The sequence below is a fragment of the Larus michahellis genome, chromosome 9 (assembly GCF_964199755.1).
Source record: "Larus michahellis chromosome 9, bLarMic1.1, whole genome shotgun sequence".
NCBI lineage: Eukaryota > Metazoa > Chordata > Aves > Charadriiformes > Laridae > Larus > Larus michahellis.
In genome coordinates, this window is record NC_133904.1 from 35,091,457 (window position 1) to 35,100,411 (window position 8,955).

The 8,955-nt window shown below is 36.6% G+C and overlaps 1 long non-coding RNA gene across 1 annotated transcript in view; it reads left to right on the forward strand.

The window, feature by feature from the left end:
* The window catches only part of LOC141749015 (uncharacterized), a 58,282-nt gene extending 49,327 nt beyond the window's left edge, over window positions 1–8,955 (forward strand). Inside the window, exon 3 of the long non-coding RNA XR_012589198.1 lies at window positions 8,754–8,955. This is a non-coding gene — a long non-coding RNA (uncharacterized LOC141749015). The remainder of the gene's footprint in view (window positions 1–8,753) is intronic.

An 8,955-nucleotide genomic window follows, 5' to 3' on the forward strand; every position in this document is an offset into this window, starting at 1 on the left:
ATGTAAAACAGCAACAGAGAACTAAATATAGAATGAGGTCTATTCATTTTGCTGCTGGCTTTGTACTCTCATGTGAACTACCCTATTAATACGTTGCACAGTATAACGGTGAAAGCTCTGCTTTCCAGTGAGGTATACTTCTTCAGCTTCAGCTTCCTCATGTACGTTTACATCGACAATTTATTTCAGATTTTCTTGAATATCATTTTCACTTTGGTTTAGTTCTGCCTTAATTTTGTTTGGTTGTTGTATCAAAAGCATTGCGAAGATAATAATGGCTCCAGTAACAATGCAAATGCAGTTTCCCTCTATAAGTGAATGGATATAGTTCATTCTTCAGTGGTTCTTATTTCACCTGCATACCTCAGAAAATAAGGAAAGGTGCATCATGTAAGCATCCTTTTCTGTGAAGAGGATTTGAAGGATGCCGGGTGCCTTTTAGAGAGTCCTAAGAGTCCTCAGTTCTCTCTGAAGTTAAGAGAAGTTGAGGTGAATTTTAGAGAAGGCTGAGCATAAAGAGTAATTCTGTTTTGCAAAAGATTTTGCTATTTTAAAATTTTGTTTTGTTTAGAAATGAGAACCCCAGACTTGAAAATTCACAGTCAACAGAAGACCCTGGATCTGGTAGCTCTGGCTGTAGCTCTGACCTGCTTCCTCAGGCTGGGGTTCCTAGGGTTACAAACACAGCTAACAAAACTTCGACATTGCCGCATGGGTTGACAGGAGACTATCTTGGTCATTCTAGATGTAACTGTTAAAATGTGTGTGGTCCACCAGAGGTTTGGGGATAAATGCCTGGAAGGGAGTTTTGAATAATGGTATGTATAGATAATGCTGTATAACTTTTTCAGGATGGCCATGACTGTAACATCAGTGCAATTTTTAATCTCACATTGTGTGGGCAGAAAAATTATTATTTCCAAATTGTTAAAAAGCTAATCTATTCTGATAAGTTTTTGTATCTTGCATTGATATAGCTTCTTTCTTTTTTTTTTTCTTTTAATTTTACAAACCAAGTTGGGAGCCTTGACATTTATTGGGCCCCCATATTTTTCATTTATATTCTCTCTAGTCTTCACCATCTGTTATGACAGTAAATAAGTTTCAAATAAGCCATATCTTCCTCAGCATGAGTTGCTTTTTCTGCAAAAAAAAAAATTAAAGTTGCAGTTGGATGTGATATTTGAAGTCACAGCTTGTCTTCAAATATTTAGTAGCGTATTCCTGTGCCAAGGGATATCAATCTGCCATTTGCCTTGCTTACAGTATAATAAAGATTATCCATTCCCTTCTTTCATAGATATGTCAAGGTTTTTAATTACGATGGTTCAGGAAGTAACTCTTTCCACAGGCTTTTTCCATTTTGCTTTGACTTAATATGGTTCCTTCTTATCTTTTTGCACATTAAATTCCAAAAGGAAGATACAGTGTCTTTGGTTGATGACCTCTGATCTTCCCTTACAAGTAAATTCCTGGGCTATAACAACAGCCACTTTTGTTGCTAACTTCATTAGTGGTTGGTGGGTATTTCAGATGTTGGTACCCAAGTTTAAGAAGTTCATCAGAGGACGTTTTTTTTTCCTTATACTGTACATAGCCATGGGGGTAAATTTGAGGAGCCACATGTAGTTTATTTTTTATCTTTATCTTCTTACCTTTATTTTATGTCATGGAAATACACTCCAGCAAGAAGGGATGTGACTTGAAAGTCAACTTTGTACAGACATGCCACTTGGCTTTCAGATCTTTCCAAATTTGTCTGTTTCCTTGATTGTGAATATTATGCCACATGAAGGCATTTTCTTTGTCCCTTGAGAATAATGGTGTAAAATCATGGGTGGCTTTTATTGATTGTCTAGTAAACTGCAACAAATGTTTCACTGAAACTTTCCTGAAGTGTCTCCTCTAACAGGGAAATGCCCCAACCTGAAAGTATTGCTAGAACAGTAAACATTAATGTTTCTTATGGACTGTATTTTTTACATTCTTTTAAACTGTTCAAGAGGTAATCTCTAGCCTGTGAGTTTCCCACATCTGTTAGCAGATATCTTATGATAAATCAGTAGTCATAATTGCTCCTTCTCTCTTCAATCCCTAATGTAATATTCTGTGGTTCCAACCATCCCCATACCAAAGTATCGTTTTGCATCCTCTTTTGATACTTGTGAAGGCTGTAAATATATTTAGTAGGTAAATTTTAAAATCTGCTTCTATCATCAGTGTTTGGGCCTGTGAAAATACCAGTTGGCACTTTCAGAGTGTCATCAAAGAGGATAATATGTTTGAGCATCAGCTTTGCAAAACAAAAGGAGTTGAGGTTGACTGCAGTGTGATTTATGTGAAAAGACTCGGGCAACTTCTGCAATAGCTACAACATTCATTATGCAAAGGTACTTTTGAGTAAAGAAAGAGGTTTTATGGCATTAAAATAAACTCCGTGCTATAGTCAAAACTGATGCACAATTAAGATTAACCCTTTTGTTTGTAAGAGGATTTCACTATCGTTTTGATATTCATAAGCTTCTTACTATAACAATAAAGCTTTTATCTTTATGTATGCAATTGTTTTTCCTTTTCACCTGTAAATAGAGTAATTGCACTTTTTTATGATTTTCCAGTATTAGATTAATTTTATAGCATGTTCTGAAATTTCATTCTCTTTCAGCATCAATCTTTGTTTCTTTTTTATTACAGAATTATACTTACAAATAACATCATTTCATAACAATAAACATAAAAATATAATGCAATATAGCAGTTACAGTTTTATAGAGTAAACATTTCATTTGAAAGAAAATTCCACTAGCTTGTGCTATTATTTCACAAAAGTGGCAAGGTCAGAAACTCTGAGGGTTAATAACAAAGCCATTTAATATCCTAAGATATGGGGGACAAATACTCAGGGATCAGTGGCTACACTTGTGCGAAAACATAGAAAGAGGATGTCTTGTCTGCAGTTTATCTTTTTTGGAGAATGGGTCTTGGATAAAACACTGATTTTCAATTTAGACTTAGTGTACAATGCAGGGTACATTGTGTCAAAGCCAAACGGTGTTCCACAGAATTCAGTTTCTTTCACCTTGTGTTACTGAGTGCCAGGTATTTCAAAGGAGAATTAAAAATCTCCCCACGCTGCTTTTGCAGACTAAGCACACTTCTAGATAGCATAGAAAGATGACAAATATGAAGCCAGATGATTAGTGCAAGGCAGGAGCAGTTTAAGAAAAATATTTTTTCCTTGGTAAAAGAACTAGGAGAATTTTCAGACATGCAAAATAGAATTTGTGATCGAAGTGTGTAAAGAAGAAATAGACAGCGATGAGGAGATTCATAAGGAATTTGGAGTAGGGAAACATTTTGCCTTGGATGAGGAAATCTATGTGATCTCATCATCATTTCCCAACTGCTCTGCTTACTTAATACAGATTTGCTTCCCAGAAAACACTGTGCTGGACCAGGATCTTTTTCTGGCTTTCCTTTACAGCAGTAGTAAAAATAAAATTAGAAATATCTTGGAATTATATCACTTTCAAAATGAGACTTTACAATTAGAAAAATATTTTGGACTAAGAGGACAATTTTCTGACAGTTAAATGTCATTTTTATTTTGTCACTTTTTAATGTAAAAATGCACTTAAATTTATGCTAAAGAACTTTTAGAATGATACGGTCTTGATTCTTGAAGGAGGAGTTTTGTCTCATGGTAAGAGCAAATGTTTAAAAGTCAAGACACTGTTTTCAAGACCATTAAACGCCTCTGCACAATGCTGTTATTTTCCCATGTGGAGTAGCTTGCCCTGAGCTCCCTGCCCCATTGTCCTGTAGATATGTGTCTCCAATGCTCAGCTATAGCACTTCCATTTTCCTAAGAAAGCACTTCATTTTTTGAAAAACCTTCTTTAGAAACCCAAGGATAGTTTGAAGTCTCTTAAGTCAGAGCCTTCCGAGATTATTTTTTATTGTTTTCTTTTTAAGTCTTATGCAGTAAAGAAATACTATATAAAATGAAGTTAGGTGGATTTGCTTCACACTGTTATTGCAAAGTCGTGTTTGTTGACTCTTATTTCCTTATTACCAATATTCACAAGTAATGTTTTTAATTATGTATCACAAAATGAATCTGACTGTAATTCCCAGCTCCACTTCCCATTTCCTGCCCATTTCTAGGCAATATGTGATGATTGTCAGGTTTTGTCGTGGTTTTGGCTGGATTGGCCAATCAGTACTTTGTCCTTTTTCAGTCCTCTAAGATACCAGTACTTGTTCTGAGGTTCTGTGAACGGTTAACCATCTGGCAGATTATTAGGTCCTGGTAATTTGAAAAGGTCTAGCTCAATGAGTGCTTTCTGACCTGTTATTTCTCTACTGTAGGCTGACTCTTTTTTGTTAGTATTTGTGGTAGTTACCTCCATGATTGGCCTTTGTGTGAAGGTGGGCACGTGTGTTGACAACTTTGGCCTGCACGTTGTCATTTGTTGAAAATGCCATTGAATATTGAACCACTGAACCACATCTTTCCTACTGCTGATGTGCTTACAGCATGACCTCTTGTTTTTTGCTTTAATAACTTTAATGTTTTTTGCTACCTGTATCTGTGTCCTTCTGAGATTAATCCCATGTTAGTCTTTTATGCATTCCCTTAGCCATCTTGACCTCATTTCTGCTTTCTGTGTGTTTCTCTCTTCTATGTGAGATCAGTGAGTAATTCCCATGTAGTGAATTCATCATTTGATCTGCCTGCTTAAAATCCACTGATTTTATTTTGCTGGGTTTCTTTTCTTTCTTTATTAAGGGTCTGAACTTTCACATCTCGTTCAGCTTACCTTATACCCTCCCGAAGTTTCTCTCTACAAACCATAAAAGCATTTCTTGTAGCTGTCTCCTTCAGTTGCAAAAGCTGTCAGTAATGCTTTCTAGGAATTTGCAGGCCAGTTTGTGTTTTATTTCTTTTACAACGCATCCAAGTATGTAAAATCTCCATGTTTTGTCAAACCCATTTTTAGTGATTCTACTGGTATCTCACCAAAAAGCCTAATCCGCCTAATTTTCTTGATCTGTTATTCTGTAGTAGATAGTCATCATGATAAATGCATATATTCTTTATCATTATATGTAATCTTGCTCTTTGCGTTGCTAATCTTGAAGCATATATATAAAGCGTTGTCCTCTAACATAGAAAAATGATGCAAGAGAAGAGACCAGTTCAGGCAAAACTCGAGAGTGCTATCCTTCAAAGTCAAGCTCTTGGAAGCTTAATTCAGCTGTAGGAGCAGAGAGGGCAACCTTATAATATTTGCCCTTTGAAATGCTATCTTTCAGAGGTGACCTTTAAGCTAACTTGGGTCCTGACAACCTGGGTCCTCAGCACAAGATCCTTTTCACTGTCAGCCTCTCACAGATGATACTTTCTCTGCCTTTGTTCAAAATAGTATCTCCTTCTGATTTTACCTGCCTTGCTTCATAACTCTCTCCTAACTCATGCTATCATTCAAGTCAAATAGAGTTAGCGGACTACTCCCTTTCTCTTCCAGAGACTTCTTTGAGTTTATAATTCTGTTGTGTTCTTTACAGACCTTATTCCTTCTTAGGTTAAATATTATTCTCTCTGGTAAAAAAAGCATTGAAAAATGTTGTAGTACTATGGGAAGATTCGGAATCCTGCAGCACCGCATGTTCATTTTGGCACTTAAGCAAACATTAACCATGAAGTTAGTCAGGAAAGAGTTCAAACGCTCTCCTGACCTGGCAGGGGTAAAATAAGAATGTGACAGCATACAAAATTAGGGAAAACTATATTAAATCATATGGATGGTTTCCAAGAGCACAGAAGAGTCCATATGATTACCAAATCAGCCATTGCCATCTTTAGCCGTGACCATTGTGTAGGTTTGCTCATGCTTGTCCAGGCTGTGACTAATGCCGGTGTTTCTAATCGCAGCTTTTAAGAATTCATGCATCTGTTTACATAGCTTTTGGAGTTCTGAAACAAACTTATGCATTTTAATAAATGAGCTACAAAACTTAGAAGGCAGATTCATATGAATGAAGTTGAAAATTCAGTAAAACTTTTTGTAATAGATCAGATCTATATTATGAATTTCAGTAGTTCTTTTTAGTTTCTTTAAAAATGTTGAAAACTAGTCTGGATTTGGTTCGTCATAGTCACATCCACACTGTTCCTGAGGGCTGCTTTATTAAGAAATCCTCTTGCTGAAGAATCCTGCTTGAGCTCTCACCTTAACACCTGAAGACACTTCCATAGTGCATCAGATGCATACGCTGTGTGTGAGGTGGAGCCGTCTAGGACATGATGCCTTCCCAACAGCTCTGGCTGCCTGCCTGCCAAAGGCCCTTCTAGCACTCTGTTTTCCTTGATTCATCTGTACTGTGCAAAAGCCGTGACCTGAGATGTGTCCCTAGTTCATGGGAGTTTGGACGTCTTTATCAACAAGACAATCATAGAAGGGAGGGCCTAAAAAGCCCTGTGGGATTTTCAGCTTTGACTTCTGCATTTTTCCACTGTATTACTAGGGCCTGTCAGCACTTTGTTCCTGATTAGCCTGGCAGCTCACAGAATACTGCTGCTATCTCTGTGCTTCTCCATACATTTCTGTACTGTATTGTGTTCTTGCCTTGCCGGTGTATTTTTGTCTGTACAGTTGTTTCTTTGGGTGAATTCAGTATGTTTATTTTTCTAAATGACAGCAAAACTGGTGTTTTGGTGTACTTCCATATTACTCCATCAATCACTGGAAGAGGACATTGACATGGAGCTAGGGGTTTTTTTAAGTAAAACCAAGCTGATTTTGTTATTTTGTTGTGTACTATTTTCCACTATTCCCATTGGACTGGGAAAATAGAGATTTCATGGGCCTAATCTTCTCAGCTAATGTTATGAGCTAAAGCTAAGTAGCATTTGTTGGAAAAGAAGTTCATTTTGTGTTCAGCTCATTCTTCTGTTTGCAATAGATGTAACACATAAAGTGCATTAATTGAAACTGTTGGGGTTATTTTCACTATATGACTCAAGTTCTTAGATGTTTACTAGTTAATTATATTTCAAAAATTATGTTAATTTTTTTAATGAGAAGATAGGTAAGTTTTTGAGTCGGTATCTGTAGTTGAAGTAGTGTCAAGTAATACAAAGAAAAATATGTAAGAATTATGCAAGATGCTATGAAGGGAAGAGATGACTGGAGAGAGAAACAGAGCATTTACAAAAGATGAAAACAGAAAGAACTTCCGGTTTGGCCAGGATTAGATCTCTGACCATCAGATATGAATTAATTTGTTAGATGGATTAAAGGCAATATGAAGGCTGAAAGGCAAATGGGTAAGATGAAGCTAGAACACACTTCTCTGGAAGTTAATTACAGTGTTGTAACATGCTGAAGAAGAGCAACAAGTTTACAAACAAAAAAGTAGATGAGGCATAATGAGTAGTACTAGCAGTATTTGACGAAAAGAACTTACAAACATGTATGGTGTTGCTGGTTTTGGAAAGAAGGCAAGCTGCTAGACGAAAGGCTTGCTGGGTGTGTGACACCATGGATGAAGGCTGAAGGGAAGTGGGCATCTGCAGATTGACACATTCACAGTAACTGTAGGTTCCCTACAGGACTCAAGGCCAATAAACAGGAGAGGAGAATACATGAAGAAATGGGTGCTGTCACTGGACTAAGTCTGAGTCATGTTCGCAAAAATCGTCTGTTCTGCAGAGAATTAGAAGTGCTGAGAGAGATGAGATAGAACTTCTGTTTAGGAAATCCAGATGAAGAAAGCAGAGACACTAAGTACCTAAGTACTACAGCAGATGCTCTAGGCAAGACCACAAGCTTAGTGGAGAGGATCAACCTGATATTTGGATGTTCTTTGGCTATGCTCCTGAGTGTAAAGGAAGGAACTCTGCATATTCCATATATGCCGTTAATGAGTGTGAGTTTTGTATGATGTGTCCATATTCGTAGCTTTATGGAGTAGACTTTCTAGTCTTTTTTTTCAAATTCTCCTCAGGTAAGAATTTTTAAATGCTCCTAAAATTTTTTACGTCATCTTTTTGAGACCATTACTACAGATAAAAGCAGAACTTTTTTATGAAATAGCATATACTTCTTAGCACTATAGTTTCATCGTTCTCCTGCATCATTCTTTAGCAATATTTATTTCTTGATTAAACCTATACATTAAATATAGCTGCTTTGGATCTGCCCAGTGAGAAGTTTAATTCCCTTGATACAGCTGATTACAATAACTTAGAACTGTGTAAATTCTATGAGTGGGATTTGCTTTTTTTATGAAAATATTATGATAACTAGCTAAAATAGATTTTTTTGATACAAATGTTATTACATTTATAAATGTAATGTATTTTATATGCCTTAACACCATACTCTTGAAATACTCTTCATTCTTTGACATGATGAACATTGACCACTTCTACCAAATGTTTCCAGCTCCCTGAATAGTGTTGATATTTAAAAAATACCCTTGCATTCTCATTCATTATTATTTTCTTTAATAAATGCCGTTGAAAAACTAAAAACTTTTTTCAAACCCTATGTAACTATCATAATCCATACAACTGTCAAAAGAACTGTTGAGAAGTCAATAAAATTCGTGAGTTTTTCATAAGAGTGCATGGTCCAGTGATAGGTATCTAAAAGCTCTGACTGTATTCTTATACAAACAGATTTGGTAGTTACAGACCCCTGGTTATGGAAAGCTCAGCTGTCTCTTCTCCTTCCCAACCCCAGGGGCTGGAGTGGAAGCCATGAACTGCTGTGGAAACACACTGGGATGTATAGTTTTGGGTAGATTTTGTCCCCTGCAGTCCGTATGGTGTTCCACACCCATAGCCAACTTACTCGGCCATTGCGAAGAACGTGGGGGGACTACACTTACTGAACAAAGATTATTCTTCATGAGTAATTTTCTTGCCTGTCGTTTTTTGGATAA